The 17569-nt window shown below is 41.6% G+C and overlaps 1 protein-coding gene and 1 long non-coding RNA gene across 5 annotated transcripts in view; one reads left to right on the top strand and one right to left on the bottom strand.

Moving 5' to 3' along the window:
• Positions 1–17569, bottom strand: part of LOC138761575 (partitioning defective 3 homolog B-like) — a 1428627-nt gene that overhangs the window by 1218976 nt on the left and 192082 nt on the right. The window lies entirely within an intron of this gene.
• LOC138761576 (uncharacterized) overlaps positions 1–17569 on the top strand; it is a 114729-nt gene that overhangs the window by 178 nt on the left and 96982 nt on the right. The window lies entirely within an intron of this gene.

The following is a 17569-nucleotide window of genomic DNA, read 5'->3' as shown; positions in this document are numbered from 1 at the left end:
TGATGGTGGAGCTTGTCACAATAAGGGCATTAAAAGACATGAGACAGGTACATGGATTAAGAAAAATAGAGGGTCATGGGTGCAAAGTCATGAAGGATTAGGTTGCTGTGCAGTAGGCTTACATAGGTCGGCACAATGTTGTGGGCTGAAGGGCTTCTAATAATGTTAGATATTCTAGGTTAAAAATAAATGTAAAAATCCTAAAAACACACAAAAATGTGCATTATCCCATTCCATGATTATGGAGCTCAGTTTTGACATCCATCTTTCTTGACGCAAGGTATTTCATGCACAGGCTGCTGGTTTCCTCTTTCAAGGTCCTGGTGATGAATATGCCCCGATGGAGCTAATGGTCCATATTAAGATCGGTCAGACATAGAACTCATTACAACAGAGTGGGGCTGACAGCAAGCCAAAGACTGGAGCTCTCAGAGCTCCTTTTAGAGAGAAACAATTCCCCTCACTTATTCAATCTTCCCAAGTTATGAACTTGATGCTCCATTTAAAAATGCAGATATTACTGCTGAAAACACAGATTTTGAACGGATGTACTTTTTTCTTAAAAAAAAGCATTCATTTTGAAGAGTTATTACCACCTCAGCAATGAAAGACTGCAGGAAAAAAAATATTCCCTCCAATTATTTTCTCTACACCTCTGATTTTTTTAGTCAGTTTGTAGTGGCTATTCAGCGGGCCGAGCAGGCATTCAGTACAGTAATGCCAACTGCCACCGTCAATGCAGTGCACGGACTTACCTAAGGGCTGGCATGCTAGCGGTACTGAGTGCCGAGGAACGGCATGTTGATCAGCTGAAAGGCACGGGACGTTAACAAGTCTCAATTTAAACCTGGTGGTCCCGTGGGCCAGCTGCTGTCCCTTAACAAGGTCCCACCTTGTCCCGTGGAGCCCGGGACAGGCAGGGAATAAAAGCCACTTGTAAAACTTCAATAAATCAGTCTTTGGTTGACTAGCCTAGTGTGTGATTGCTTTTTTCTCAGTAGCTCTACCGTAGCAGCTCCTACAAGTTATTTTAATGCCAACTCTCCTTCGATTAGAAGATAGTTCCCACAATCCAAAGTTTGGAGCAATGCTGTTAAATCTCCATTTAACCTTCATCAAGAAATTGGGACTGCCAAAAGCAGAGTAATTGAATATTTGGCATATATTAATGCTACATATTTACTAAATTAATTCTTACCATTTAAAAAAATATTTTGAAATAGTCTTATCACAGCATAAAACTTCTTCTTACAAACCGATGTGAGCTAGAAAGCACAGGGTTTTAGATCTTAAGGATACAAGCTCAATTAGTTTGTCAGCAGAAGTATCAAGGTCTTTGGAGAACACCAAAATGTTTAAAAAGCAGTAAGAACTGCCTCCCATTAATACATTAAATATGCGACATTAATATGTGCCAAATATACAATTACTCTGCCTTTGGCATCAGTCCCAATTTTTTGATGAAGGTTAAGAGGAGTTTTAAAACCAAAGTTCAAAACTAGATCAGGGGACCCATTTCCAATCACAAGAGAGTTTGAGGTTGGAGATTAAAATAATGAGCAAAGAACCAGAGATGCTGAGGAAAAAAAAAACAAAGGTTTTTCTTTTCATCCTGAGCAGACTGCCATAAGCAACAATGATTGCAGATTTAATAACCATTTTCAAAAAGGAACTGGATAAATATCTCTTGGAGTTGAACAAAAAAGTCCGCAGACACCAGGGTTGAGTGTATTACACAAATGTGCTGGAGAATCTCAGCAGGTCACACAGTATCCATATGAAGAAAAAGATAACCGACGTTTTGGCTCTGGCCTTCGTCAGGTATAAGCAAAAAACAGGCAGGTTCCTGAATAAAAAGGTTGTGTGGGGGGGTGCAGGGCAAGAGGATAGGAAAGGAGGAATGGTAAGGGGGAGAAACGCAGGCTAACAGGTAACAGGTCATAAGTGGATACAGGTGGAAGAGAAGAGAAAAAAGCTGAGAAGTGATGGGAAAGGGCAGAGGGTAACTCTCTGATAGGAGACGGAAGGGGAGGGGGTGGGGAGCTGAAGGAAAGGAGAAAGAGGGATAGGAAAAGAGAAAGACGTGGAAGGTGACTAATGGAAATTGGAATAGCTAATGCTATTCGTTAATGCCACATGGAATATAAGGTGTTATTCCTCCAATTTGCGGGTAGCTTTGGTTTGCAGGGTATTGGGATCGGTGAAAATAGAAGGAATCTAACATCCTTGACTGAGATAAAACAGACATGGTGGGCTCAATGATTGCATGACTTTGTGTGGCTTTGTATCATGCAGTAAAAATTGTGAATTACTGCCAAATGAAACTCAACCCTAACTCCCACTTGCCCTTTCTGAATATACTCAGAACTGCACATTGGAATGTTTATTTTCCAATTTAACAATGAAAGTTGGATCCTATTACTATAATAAACACAAAGTAACAAGAACCTGCCAGATTACCCACAGAAAATTTGAGCAAATTCAGCAGGAAAACCAAGCTCAAAGAAAACATGGGTCAAAGATACAACAGTTCCAACCCACACACCATTCACATACTGAATAAATCTATTCATGCAATCATCACACATGTTCACACACACACATGCACAGAGGCACCCAAAGTTACAAAGTCATGCTACTGATATTGACCTTTGCCACTCAGATCTCCTGACAATATCAAATTGTTCCAAGAATGAACACAATTATTTGGTCCTGTCAATCTTGCCTATTTTCTGAGGGTGGCAAATCTTCTCAGAGCAAGTTATCAAAAAGTTGTTGTTCAGCCAGCTGAAAACAAAGTGCTGTTACAAACGTAAGCATTCAAATATGTAGCAATTTAGTTGCTTGTATTCTGACAGGCTTCCAAAAATTTGCCTTACTAAGGTTAAGCAATATAGTTCAAAGCAAAACACCTCAAAGAACAGCTAACCTTATGGAACACATTGATCAAAAAGTTCAACTCAAAGCTAACTGTGGATCAGCTAATATTTCACTTATATGTTTTCAAATAATAATGATTAAATCTTTCATGACATGGAATTAGTCCCAGTGCAAGACAAGGATAGTGCTTAAACACAAGAACAGTTCAATTTCCACCCAGCTTCTCATGAAGACATGGTGAAAATTCCACCCAGCTAACCAGCACCCAAAAGCAAGTTGGTTGTACTGCGATGAGGCCAGGAAAAGCAATGTGATTGTGGGGGGGGGGGGGAGATCAGGTGGAGTCACATGACAAGGGGGAAATTGGGCAGGGTCACATAATGAGTAGGTCAGGCTGGAGTCGCAACATGATGAAAGACCACCAACACTTCTACTTCCAAAGAAACATGAGAAAATTCAGCGCATCCCTTGTGGACTTCCCGAGGTTTCGACATGCAGCGTGGCAAATATTCCATCTGGATGTACTGCAACTTGGTACGGCAACGGCTCCACCTAAGATCCAAAAAAAACTGCAGATAGGTTTGAACGGAGCTCAGGGCAACCTGAAAATCGACCTCCATCCACTCTATATTCCCATTGCCGTGGGAAAGCAGCCAAGATATTTGGGGTGGCATGGTCAGCACAAGACTTCTGCAGCGCAAGCGACCTAGGTTCCAATCCACTGCTGTCTGTAAAAAGTTTGTACATTCTCTTTCCACACTCCTAAGACATACACTGCTAGTTGGCAAATTGGCCACATGGATGTCTTTGGGCAGCATGGTATCAAAAGCTGGAAGGGCTTGTCCCCCGAATTATAAAAAAGTAACATTAATTTTAAAGGACAAATCCAAACCCAATCTCTTATCACCATTATCTGACATTTGAATAGACCTCCCACTGGTACAATATGATGCTTAACTGTACCTTGTACCATTGCCTTTGTCACAATCACTCCATAACAGATGCAATATTTCTGGCTCTCCACTCAGTTCTGGGTCACCTTGAAAACAGCAATTCATTCATACAGCTGCTTTTCATAGACTCGGCCTTCAGTTCTATTATTCCCTCAGTGCTAGTCAAGAAGCTACAAACTCTGGACCTCTGTACCCACCTCTGCAACTGGATCCTTGACTTTATCATTGGAAGACCACAGTCAGTATGAATTGGAAACAACGTCTCTTCCTCATTGATCATCAACACAGGCACACCCCCAAGGATCCATGCTTAGCCCACTGCTCTACTCATTATACACCTATGACTGTGTGGCCAGGCACAATTCCAATGCTATCTAAAAGTTTGCTGATGACACCACATTTGTTGGCAGAATCACAAACGGCAATGAGGAAGCGTACAGGAGGGAGATAGATCAGCTCGTTGAACAGTGTTACGACAACAACATTGTGCTCAACGCCAGCAAAACCATCGAAATGATTGTGGTCTTCAGAAGGAAGTCAGGGGAACACGATCCAGTCCTCATCAAGGGCTCAGAAGCAGAGAGGGTCAAGAACTTCAAATTCTTTGGTGTCAACATCTCCGAGGATCTGTCCTGGAGCCTCCACATTGATATAATCACAAAGAAGGGGCAATACTTTGTGAGGTGTCTAAGGAGATTCAGTATGTCACTGAAAACTCTCGAAGACCTCCACAGGTTTACCGTGGAGAGCATTCTGGCTGTTTGCGTCACTGCCTAGTATGGAGGTGCCAACTATCAGGACAAGAATAAACTCCAGAGGGTTGTTAACTTGGCTTGCAATATCACAGGTACCAGACTTTACTCCATCAAGAACATCTACATGAGGTGGTGTCTTAAAAAAGCAGCCTCTATCCTCAAAGATCCCCACCACCCAGTCCATGCTCTCTTCACTGCTACCCTCAGGGGAAAAGGTACAGGAACATAAAAATGAGCACTCAGTGGCACAAGGACAGCTTCTTCCTCCCTGCCATCAGATTCCTGAATAAGCAATAAATTAATGACACTGCCTGACTTTTCATGCAGTATCATTTTTATTTTTTATAGTAATATTGTAAGATGGTAATAATCTGAATGTTTAACCTGCGATGCTGCTGCAAAACACCAAATATCATGACAATAAATTCTGATTCCAATTCTAATCCTGTGACTGCAGTTAGTGCCACACTTGTGCTCAAACCTCCTCCCACACCACCACAGTCCTTTCAAGTGAAGCAACACTTGTGCATCCGCAGGAGTCATCCACTGCATCCATACTCCCATTGTGGCTTTCTCTATACTAGAGTGTGACAGATAATATCATATTTTATATTGTATATTGATATGTTTTTGAAAGAGATATAGATTGAGAGGGTAGTGTAGGTCACTTAATACTTGAGCTTTGCTCAAGGCAGACAGTCCAGGCTCCAAGTGCCTTTGCAAAAACTTTGAAGAATACCTAAGGAGATTTCACAAGTGGATGTTAAGTGGACATGCTGTTGAATAATGGATTATTGTTTTGAAAGCACAGATGAATGGACTCAGAAGTTTGGGTCCAGTGCAACAACCTGTCTGGTTGCAGTTTGCTGTTCTAGGAAGGTCAGGTGGTTTTGCAAGCAGTGAGAGAGAGAGAGAGAGAGAGAGAGAGAGAGAGAGAACTGGTTTCTGCAGTCACAGTAAGTTGGCAGCTGGTTTAAACCCCATTTTGAAGATGGGTTGTGAGTTCTTAGTTCAGCTTGTTGAAAACCATTGTGGTACATTCAAGAGGCAATGGCTGGCTAGAGTTTTTCACCCGAAATAAGGGAAACAAAAGGAACTCTGTGGTGACCTGTCGAAGAAGAGGTTATCATTTGGAAAACCCTGATGGGGCAAGTTTCTTCAGCAAGACACTGAAGAGGCTGATCAGAGGGTATCAGTTTGTTTGTGTCCAATGAGCAACAAATCTCTCTCTGAAACCAACAAGTTTCCTGAGTGGTAACCAATTACCTTTAAGCACCAGAGCTTGGTGAAAATTCATAAATTTTAAATTCTGTTCACAGTATAAGATTTGCCTGATACCAGTGAATTGAAGGAATGAGAAGTGAGATTGGACTGTGAATCAAAGAACTTTTCGGAATGTATGCACATTGCATAATATGTAGGGGGTTGTTAGGTTAAGTTAATAGTTATGTTAAAGTTTGATCCTGTTTTCATGTTTAAAGAAAATTAAAAATGACTTTTGTTTAAGCAACCATTTGTCTTGGTGAATTTCTACTGCTGCTGGGTTTTGGGGTCCTCTGGGTCCGTAACAAAAGAGAGGAACTCGTTTTGTTGAGCACCTTCAGCAATGGCAGGAATCACCCAGTGGCTAACACTTTCAATTCAAGTGAAGTATCGTTTATTTGTCATTCATACCATAACCATTAAAGTCTATAGTGAAAACGAGATAGTGTTTCTCCGGTCCGTGGAGCTGGTTATTTACATGGCTAAATTATATCAAAAACTTTTTTATATATATATAAATAACACATCACTTACAAGTATCACATTGCATATGCTAGCCCTATGTCCCCTGAGTTCAGAAGCCTCATGGCTCAGGGGGGAAAAACTGTTACATAATCTCTTCACAAGGGCCTGAACACTTTGGTACCTCTTCCCAGATGGAGAAAAGATTGCAGGAGGGGTGTGATGAGTCCTTCACAATTTTTATAGCTTTCCGCAAACAACGGCCATTATAAACGTACATCATGGCAGGTAAAGAGACCCCAACTCAGTAGTATCCATTGCAGGGACTTGCGTTCTGGGATGGGGTGCAGTTACATAGGATGCTCTCAATGCATCCCCTGTAGAATGTAGTGAGAGTGGAAGCTGGACTTTCATCAACCTCCACAGGATGTAAAGGAGTTGTTGGGTCTTCTTGGGAATGGATTTGGTGTTTGGGGACAGGAGAGATTCTCCACCAGGTGTATGCCAAGGAATTTGGTGTTCTTAACGACCTCACCTTCGATGGTCAGCGGAGAGTGATCCCCAGGCTCTCCTGAAGTTGGCCACCATCTCCTTTGTTTTGTTGATGTTCAGGTGTAGGTTGTTGTCTCTGCACCAGTCCGTTAGTGTTTGCACTTCCTCTCTGTAAGCTGACTCATCATTCTTGCTTATGAGCCCCACCACAGTAATGTCGTCAGCGAACTTGATGATGTGATTAGAACTGTATCTTGCTGCACGGTCGTGGGTTAGCAGGGTAAACAGCAGAGGGCTGAGCACGCAGCCCTGAGGGGGTGGGGGTCCTGTGCTCAGTATGATGGTGTTGGACATGCTGTTTCTGATCTGGACTGACGAGGTCTTCCAGTCAGGAAGTCGAGGATCCAGTTACAGAGGAAGGTATTTTAGGCCCAGCAGGTTCAGCTTCCTAATCAGGTGCTGTGCTATGATTATGTTGAATGCTGAGCTGAAGTCTATGAACAGCTTTCGAACATAGGAATCTTTATTTTCCAGGTGGGTGAGGGCAAGGGCATTATCTGCAGATGGGTTGGACAGAACACAGACTGCAGGGGGTCTAATGAGGGGGGGCAGCTGAGTTTTAATGTGCTCCATGACTAGCCTCTCAAAGGACTTCATGACAGTGGATGTTAGTGCAACAGGTTGGTAGTCGTTTAAACAGGACATTGAGGGCTTTTTCTGCACAGGACTGAAAGTGGCCACTTGAAATACGTTGGTATAATAGCATTGCTCAGGGAGCCATTGAAGATGTCTGTGAGGACGTCAACTAATTAGTTGCACATCCTCTGTGCACCCTGCCAGTGAGGTTATCTGGTCCCACAGCCTTACAAGGATTGACCTTAAGCAGCATCTTTCTCACTTCAGCTCCCGTGAGACGCAGTGCCTGTTTGTATGAGAGAGGTGTGGACTTCCTCACCACCACGTCATTTTTCGCCTTGAAGTGTGCACTGAAGTCATTCACAGCGTCCGGAAGGGAGGCATCCCCAGCACAGGCAGCTGGTGTGGCTTTGTGGTTGATGATGGCACAGATACTCTCCCATATGTGCCCCACTCCCATGCTGACATGTCTGTCCATGGCTTGGCGACATGGAGAGGCATTAGCAGACCATGCCCCCCCCAAAATGAGTTATGGTGCCCCCACACCCATCGGCAGCTCTAGGGGGTTGAGTGATGCCATCGGTGAGGGTGTCACAGAAAAGAATCACGTGGTTTCTTCTCCACGCACATGCATTTGTCTGAAACACCAGAAGGAGGGGGAAGTGTGGCGGATAGAGGAGGTCTATGGCAGATATGGAACCTGCTCCCCTCCCACCCCTGCCATGTGAGTTCTCGAACCACAGTTTGTGCTCCCCTCCCCCTGCAGTAACCCTAATGATATCTTCTGACGCCGATTCTGCCATGGCCTAATGCACCAATAAACTGAGGCCACCTCCAAATTGGAGGAGCAACACCTAATATTCCATCTGGGTACTCTCCAACTGGAAGGTATTAACACTAACCTCTAGTTTCCATTAGGCCACTCCCCTGTTTCCCTCTCTTCCCCTTTTCTCTGTTTCCTTTGCTCCAGCTCTCCATCCCCTTCCATTTCCATTGATAGAGCTATCCACTCCCCCTATCATTTCTCAACTTTTTTTCTCCTGTGTCCTCCCACCCAAATCCACCTATGGCCTCTTGTCCCCTCTCCCCCATCTTTTCATTCAAGCACTTGACTGATATTTGCTCACACCTTGACAAAGGCCTCATGCGCAAAACATTGGTTATGAATCTTTATCTTTGCTACATAAAGAACACCGTGTGACTTGGATTTTCCAGCATTTTTGTGTAAACAACAATCACAGTGTCTGCCAACTTCCTTTTTTAGTTATTTAACTTCATGTTTCTTTTTAACATTTTATTGTAACACTGGTTTCATTCTTGCATTACTTGCTGTGATACATAGTGGTTGACTTGCCTGGATAGATTGTATAACAAAATTCTTTACTATGTCTCGGGACACTTGACAATAAACAATTCAATTCAATATGAAGCCAACCTTTTTTATGAATGGGACGGGCAGCTCGCCAAACTATGCGTTTCAGCACAGTTTAATATTTCCCAACATTATGTTGCAAATATAAACATCCAGATTCAGACAAGATATCAAGAGGAAATTAGAGTCTGGTCAAGTTTTGTTGCACAACCAGAGTAGAATACTTTTGTCACTAACTAATCCTTCTTCATGGCTGGAGAATTTAAATTCAAGTAAAGAAATTAAATCAGAAGATGGTGACCACAAAATTGTTGAAGTTATTCTGGGAAAGGAAATCTCCCCTGCCCTGAAATGCCAATGAGTCAACTTTGAAATGGGCTAGCTATTCCATTCAGAGGCCAATGAAAAATGGGCAATAAATCTCACCCAGTCGACCAGTTGGGCTAATGAAAGAACACAACTAGTAGAGGTTCTAGTTCAAAGTGGCAGTGACCCAGTTCAATACTGTCTTCCTGTGAATTTTGTGTGATTTGCACATTTTCCCTATGATTGCATGGGTCTGCCCAGGAGATCTGGCTTCCTCTCACAATCCAAAGGCAAAGAGAGTCAACTGGCCATTGTGAATTACCCCTTGTGTAGTGGGTGGCAGAATACATGATAGCAATGTGCTCTGGTCCAACCACGGCATCACAATGTCCAAAGAAAGCACACCTGAGGCTCTGGTTCCTCAGCAGCCCAACGAAATCCAGCACATCAACTGCTCACCTCTTAAACAACTTCCACAGATCACTATTGAAAGTATCCTGCCAGAATGCATCCTGCATGGTACAGGAACTACTCTGTCCAAGTCCACAAGAAACTGCAGAGTTGTCAACGCAACTCAAACCCTCACACAGACCCTCCATCAACTCCATCTGCACTTCCCACTGCCTCGGAAAAGCAACTAACGTATAAAATAATTCATCGCATCCTGGCCACACTATCCTCTCATTGGGAAGAATAATCACAAGTGTAAATTCACATACGAGTTTAAGGACAGCTTCTTACTTGCCATCATCATATTCTTGAACGAACCTTACACGGGTAAAACAATGTTGCCTTTTCTCTTTTCTAACAGATCTGGTTTTGAAACTCTGCACTTTTTTATTACTGTAATGTGTATGGGCTAACTAGCTGGATTTCACAATAAACAAATTTTCTCATTCGACCTTGGGACATGTGATGATAAATTTGAAATTGGGCCAAACGGCCTCCTTCTAAACATGAGTACTCTAGCACTGATCCGACTGTCTTCTGGAGGTCGTGACTTGATCCACCTTTGAATTTGTCTTGTAACCTTGATTAGAGGTTTTAGGGTCTTTTTTCTTTTTCTTGTGGATTTATGGGGTTTAATTATGTTTATCCTAGATTATATCTTTTTTTAGATACTATATTATATTAACAATATTATATAACAGATTTTTATGTATAATTGTTTTAACAAACAATCACATTTAACAATTAGGGATGAAATTTAAAATTTGTCATATTGTGCATTTGTTGTTATATTGCTTCACTATATTAATAACTTGTATATCGATTATTATTTTAAACAATAATAATATTTTAAAAAGGAGAAAAAGAAGTTGTGTTTCCAGAATGTTTTACTATCTCAGCAAAAAAAAACCGCAGATGTCAGGAGCTGCCAAAACTCCTTAGCATGAGCCCAAGGGTAGAAGTCAGCCAAGAAACAAATGAACTGGCATTTGCTAATTAGTTAAGTATTGTCATCCAACATAGCACCTCAACTCAATTGAAGATTCCAATGGATAGAAACCATAGGTCATCTCCATTTAACATTTTAATAGACAGAGGCCACAATCATGAGATTGGTGAAGCAATTGTACCTCCTGTCAGGTCTTTAACCAGAGAGGAAAAAAAATTAAAAACTATATTTACAAAAATATATGACATTATGGATAACTTTATTTTGAACTATGTCTCAATCAGACAAAAGAAATAAATTGGACAGGTACCTGGATGGGAGGGTTGTGGAGGGATATGGTCCAGGTGCAGGTCAGTGGAACTAGGTAGAATAATAGTTCGACACAGACTAGAAGGGCCAAAGGGCATGATTTTGTGCTGTAGTGTTCTCTAATTCTAACCTGCTGACTCAGATGCAGGAATTTTGCCCAATAGGAGAGCATTTCATTTCAACTTTGCTTTGCTCTGCATACATTCTTTTCTGAAGTGAGTCATCTGAACTCTTTCCCCTCTGTGCAACCTTGTTTTAGTAGTGACAGAGGTGGCAAACAGGAAGTAAACTCTTTCAGCCCCATCACCTGAACCTGCATATTGCTTCATGCAAACTTAAAGTGCAACAATGATAAAACTGAAGCAAGAAACCTTCCTTCTCCCCCATCCCTCAACCCATCTCTCTTCAAACACCTCACCCCCTAACACAATTGTGCTGATTTTTCTCTAGTGGGACCAAGTAAATTATATTGCTTAATATTTCTCGAGATGTATTGTATCTTGTATTGTATATGTTGAATATTTATGGGTTTTGGAGGGGGATGGGTAGAAGGGAGGGAGGGAAAGAGGGAAAAAAAGGGGGAGAAAAGACCACTGTGTAAATTTAATGAGAAACGTTTGTACATATTTTGGTTGATATGGTTCATAGTTTGAAAAATAAAAAATTATATTAAAAAAAGATGTATCATCAGTTTAAAACTTTCCCATTTGTACATTATAATTATTCATTCATTCCAAAGTTCCAGACAGATAGTTCTATTTATTTATTTATTTATTTATTTAGATATTGTCTCCACAGCTTTTAAAGTTGCTGAGCTGCAGAGATTTTTTTTAAAAGTTCCAGGTCATGCAAGGTTTGGTAAAGTTGTAGCCAAGGCAGCCAACTGGGATCTGATGGTTAAGGGTAGGGAAGGGAAGAGAGACGAATAGGGCAGGATTCGAAATCTAATTATAGAGGAAGTGAGAAAACATTTGACTTGAGGAGCAAAGAATTGTCTCAGGGACCACTGCACAACTGGGAGAGGATCAGAATCAAGCCACAAGAAGCAAGGATGCGACCAAGTTAACATTCTATGCAACTGGAATCAAAATGTCATCTGCTCACATTAAAGTAATCCGAATCATCTTGACAAGATTCAATGGTAATATCGAACTAAATTTCATCCAATAGTGTGGGGCAAGATTTTCATGGAAAGGACCTGTGGGCGTCATGATTGTTGGCCATGGACCCAAATATCTTAATGTGTACAAGCTTCATATGACCTGTGACAGAGTATATAGAGGTGTTTGGGAGATAGATTGTGAGGTTTGTTAGAGTAGGTCATACACAAACACTTTAAAACACAGAATTTTTGCAGGAACTTTTGCAAGAGACTTATGATGGACTGTTGTTTGCAAAAGGCAACAATGTAGCAACATGCAGGGCCTGAAAAATTGTCTGGAAGAGCATGTGATCTTTGCAGGCAGATGGCAGAACAGTTTTGCTCTCAGAGTGGGAGGGAGTGAGAGAGAGGAGCAACAGAGTCTTTGGTTCCAGAGGGACAAGCTGGCAAGCTTTGGAAAACGGCCTGGTGAAAGGAGAGGACTGGCTGTCTGGTGTTTCCCTTGGAATAGGAGAAACAGAAAGGAACTCTGTGGTGACCTGAAAGAAAGAGGTTATCATCTGGAGAATCCTGCAAGACACTGGAGTGGCTATCCTGGAATGAGAAAACTCTCTCTCTAAAAACCAACAAGAACCCTCCTGCACCAAAGCCTGGTGAAGTTTATTAATGCTAACTGCTGTGCACAAGAATTGCCTGCAACCAGTGAGATTGGACTGTGAACCAAAGAACATTTCTATACTTATATACACATTACACACACATGTGCTTAGAATTAGCAGGGGGTTAAGTAGGTTAAGTAAGTCAATAGAGATAAGTTGAAGTTGATTCTGTTTTCATGTTCAAAGATAATTAAAAGCAACTTCTGTTTAAGTAACCTTTTGTATTGGTGCATATCTATTACTGCTGGGTTTTGGGGTCCTCTGGATGCCTAACAGACCAAAGGGCTTGAAAGGTAACGAGGGCAACTAATGCTCATACCCAGGCCAGTTTGAATTAGGGCAGTAGGTTTGCTTCCTGAAAGGAAGATGTCCATCAGTTTGTGCTGCTGTTCATGATTTTTTTAAATCCCTAGATATACCATTCAAAGCTTTTCCTCTGAAAGCGCAGACTTCCTTCAAAGAAATTTTCCAAGAGTTAGAATGATATTGAAAGGCACCACAACATGAATAATGCCAAGAAAACACTTTAGTTGGATGGACCAACTGGCCATTTCGGGATTATATGATGAACAAGCCATGGTTCACAATGTTTAAGATCAAAAAGGTGGCACGATTAGCTTTTAGACATTCTCCCTATGTCTGCATGGATTTTTGCCGGATGCAGTGGTTTCCTCCCACTCACACATGGATGTTGTACGTCAATTGCCAGCACAAGCTTGTGGGCCAGAAGGGCCTGCTACTGTGCTGTAGGTCTATATTTAAAATTTAAATATAAAACAAAGCACTTTGGTTGTTGCTATTTAGAAAGCAATTGTTTCTGACACCTCCAGTAGTCCCTAAAGGGTTAAACAGGTTCCAGTACAAATGTGACAGCACCTCATGTGTGCAATATTCAATCTAAATAACTAACATGTGAACTTAGTGAGGCACATTATTTAACAGTGGATGCCAAGCAAAGCATGTCATAAAATTTCACACTGTCTGGAATGTATTGTCAAATATTACAATTACACCATATAACTTGAAACAAAAAAAAGCAGTTTCAAGCAATGCTTTGAGAAGGGTTTGGAGACAAGTCTATAATCCATCATTATCAAAATGGCACAAGGGTGCACAGTGAGGAACTGATGGATTGTGCAATTTTTGCTAAGGATAACCGGCTTTACTGTGAACAAGCTCTAAAATATGGCATGTACATTTCATCCCTACTATGTTAATTGGCTTCAGCTGCAAGCAAATCCTCATCCTGATGCTCCACATTAAACATATTGGGACTACAATATACTCCATCCACCAAGAGAATCCTGCAGGACAGTGAGGGAGTTGCATCTTACTGTGTACAAAACCAACACAGATTGATAGCCTAAAGAGTTTCCACAATAATTAATGACTTCCGTAATTTATTGGGATGGGTGGAAGAGAGAGATTCGGTGGACACATTTTCAGAGCATGGCACAGTAAAGAGAACAGAACCAATCTTGAATTGCCAGACAACATTTCCGGTACCTGATCATTCATGCAGTATGTTCCATGATATTCACAAATTAACCAACATGAAAAGCAAAAATAAAAAGGGCTGCCATCAGCTTTCAGTGTGGCAGGCTGCATCTGTGTTGAAAATGTTTCAGGTCAAGGCCCTGTATCTGGACTGAGAGAGCCAGTATAAATCAGTGAGAGCGAGGAAGCTAAGACTGGAGCTGACTATCAATAGGTGGATCCAGGAGATGGGTGGATTGATAGAACCAGATGAGGGGAGGTTGATGTATAGATGGAAACAGATAGTGGTGAGGGAAGGGTAGTAATATTGGCTAAGTGGTGATGTGTGGAGACAACAAAATGGTTCAGATGATGGAATCTGAAGAGTAAGGAAGGTGATGAGCAGAACCAGATGAAGGAGGGATTGTGGGCAGGTGGAAAGGGAGAAGAATTCAGTGGGTTGAGGGTGCACGTAGACAAGGAATTAAAAACTGAGTAACAGGAGTCCATGAGTCAGGACAGGAAAATTGATAGGATTTAGGAGGATCATCAGGAGAGTGAAAGGGAACAGGATATGGCTTACTTGAAATTGGAAAATTCATAATTCATGCCTTTGGTTGGAGATGACCCAAACAGAAGATGAGGTGCTGTTGCTCTACTATGTACTTGGCCTCACCCTGGCAGAGGTAGAGACCCAGGACAGACAGATCAGTATTTGAGTATAAAGGGGAGTTAAATTAACTTACAAATGGGTCCAACATGTCCACTGTGCAGGTACTCTACAAAACAGTTGCCTGATCTGCACTTAGTGACATGGCTGTAGAAGAAGCCATATCAAGTACCAATGCAGAAGACCTTGGCGGAGGTACTTATGAATCGGAATTCAGTTCCTTTTTTGCTCCAGATTTCAGCATCTGCAGTCTCAAGTAGCCAACAAAAGAAAACTTTACAATAAGGGTGGCACGGTTTGCCTAGCTGTTAGTGCAATGCCTTTACAGCGCAAGCGATTGGGACCAGACCGGGGTTCAAGTCCCGCACTGTCTGTAAGGAGTTTGTACTTTCTCCCAGTGTCTGCAAGGGTTTTCCCTGGGGGCTCCACTTTCCTCCCACCATTCAAAGCATACCACAGGTGTAAATTGGACAGTACGGACTCATGGGCTGAAATGGCCTGTTATCGTGCAGTATGTCTAAAATTTTTTTTAAATTAGAGAGAAGGAGTGTGCAACCAATCATACATTTCAATAGAACACTACGAAAGTTTTTGCTGTATAGCATGTTGGTTTATCCCACATCCTCCTCTGAATCTAGAAGCCCATTTTAAATGCTTTAAATCACATTGTTTTCAATTTTCTTCACTCAGTTTTGAAAGTGTTCTCTTAATCTATGCACACAGCCCATTAATAATAGTTAGTTTGGATGCCATTCTGTTTTACATCTGACTAGGAGCACTGTAACAATATTAATATTTGGGGAGAATTTATTAGATTTAGAGTAGGTCACATACATTCACACATTTTAAAACAGACCTTATTTGAAAGACTGAAGAATTCACATTGCAGGATCTCTTTCACAAGTAGGTGTTAATTGAACTGACGTCATAAAATGCTTGACCGTTGTCTTGTTGGAGTCATGCTATCAGTGCCCTTTCTGGCAAAGTGCTCACAGAAGGTCGATTCTGGATTGTTTACCTAAGATAACAACTTGAGGAGAAAAAGAAAGAACTCCTGTTGTTTGCTGGAGAAGGTGGGGGTTTTGCAAGACATGAGTCACATGCTCTCTTTGGAGTTGGAAAAGAGAGAGATTTGAGTTAACAGCTCAGTCAGTCAATCAGTGTGTGGGACACTGACAAGTAACTGAAAAGTGCAATCCAGGGAAAACTGTTTGAAATTGATGAAAGCAAGTTCCAGAGCAGTAAATAGCTGGAAGTGCTATCTGTCTGATGTTTCTCTTGAAATAGAGGAAGGATTGGAACTCTGTGGTAGCTTGAAGAAAGAGGTTACCATCTAGAAGACCCTGATGGGGCAAGTTTCATCAGCGAGACCCTGAGGTGACTAGTGGTGGTACCTCAGTTGTAGAAATCTTGGAGCAACAAATATCGCTCTCTCTCTCTCTGCAAACCCTACAAGAACCTTCTTGAGCGGTAAACATTTACCTTTCAAGCACCAAGCCTGGTGAACTTTATATATGTTAAATTCTGTGCACAGTATGGTGATTGCCTGCAACCAGAGAACTTGGAAGAAGGAGAAGTGAGATTGAACTATGAACCAAAGAACTTTTCTTGAATTTACACACACATCACATACACATGCGCTTAGAATTAGAAGGGGGTAATTTGGGTTAGTATAGAGTATAGTACAAGAATAGAGTTAAGTTAAAGTTTGATTCTATTTTCATGTTTGAAGTTGATTAAAAATAACTTTTGTTTGGAAAGCCACTTGTCTTGGTGAATGTCTATTCCTGCTGGGTTTTGGGGTCCTTTGGGCTTGTAACAGCACAATCGTAAAAGGATAAAGCATCCAACAGTGCCTCCTGCAGTTATATTCAAAGTATGCTACTCCAAACCAATTATAAAATGGCTGTTTAACAAAAAGAGGAAGATGGGTTTGGAAAGAAACCAGAAACAAAACATACAATAACTTTCAAAGATAGCCAGTACAGTCTGGCACAGGACCTAGAAAATTCTAACATAAGCCCCTTCCACATTGCCAAATAATGTGACTAAACCAGGGAATTTAGTGGGTTTTTAGCAGGTAACCTGGCAGTGTGAATGCTCCCGTAACCAGGTATTGGGGAAAAAAATCAACCAGGCTCTGATACTTGATAGGGGAGTTGTATCAAAGCCCGGCCGAGTTGACTCGGCTGCAGTGTGAACAGCCAACCAGCTCAATCAGACATCATTAGTGACATTAGTGCCTGCATGCGTGCATCAGTCTGGTAGTTTTAATATCACTACAGTTATATTTCACAGGGCAGCCGGTGGAGCTGTCAGTGCATACCTGTGCTTCAAATCATCTCAAGATAACTTATAATACATAATACAATTAAATACTATGTAAATAGTTGTTATACTCTATTGTTTAGGGAATAATGACAAACTGGCCTGTGGGTTGGTCCTAAGTTTGAACAGTCTGAAGCCCAGTGCACTAGATTTTTCCATGGTCTTTTATACATTGTGCACGTCTTATTAAATTGTGTGCGTTTATTCCACAGTCTTTTATACATCGAGCTTTATTCCTGCTATGATTTCACTGCCCTGCAAGTACATAATACGTTATTTGGGGCATCACCACTGGAGGTTACCCCCCCCCCCCCCCCCCAGCTTAGATCCACGATATCCATATGAACCAGGAAATTCATGGTCCAGTATGAACAGCTCTCCTGGTACTACAACACAGGTCATTTTCTTGCCTATTTAGTGGATTGCCAGTGTGAGAGCTTACATGCATTTGATTTGGGAGGCAGGTAGTCAAAAATGTCTTGTGCAAAGATATGTTGAAAAAATTTA

This window comes from Narcine bancroftii, chromosome 4, assembly GCF_036971445.1.
Source record: "Narcine bancroftii isolate sNarBan1 chromosome 4, sNarBan1.hap1, whole genome shotgun sequence".
Taxonomy (NCBI): Eukaryota; Metazoa; Chordata; class Chondrichthyes; order Torpediniformes; family Narcinidae; genus Narcine; species Narcine bancroftii.
This window is presented reverse-complemented; position numbering and strand designations above follow the sequence as displayed.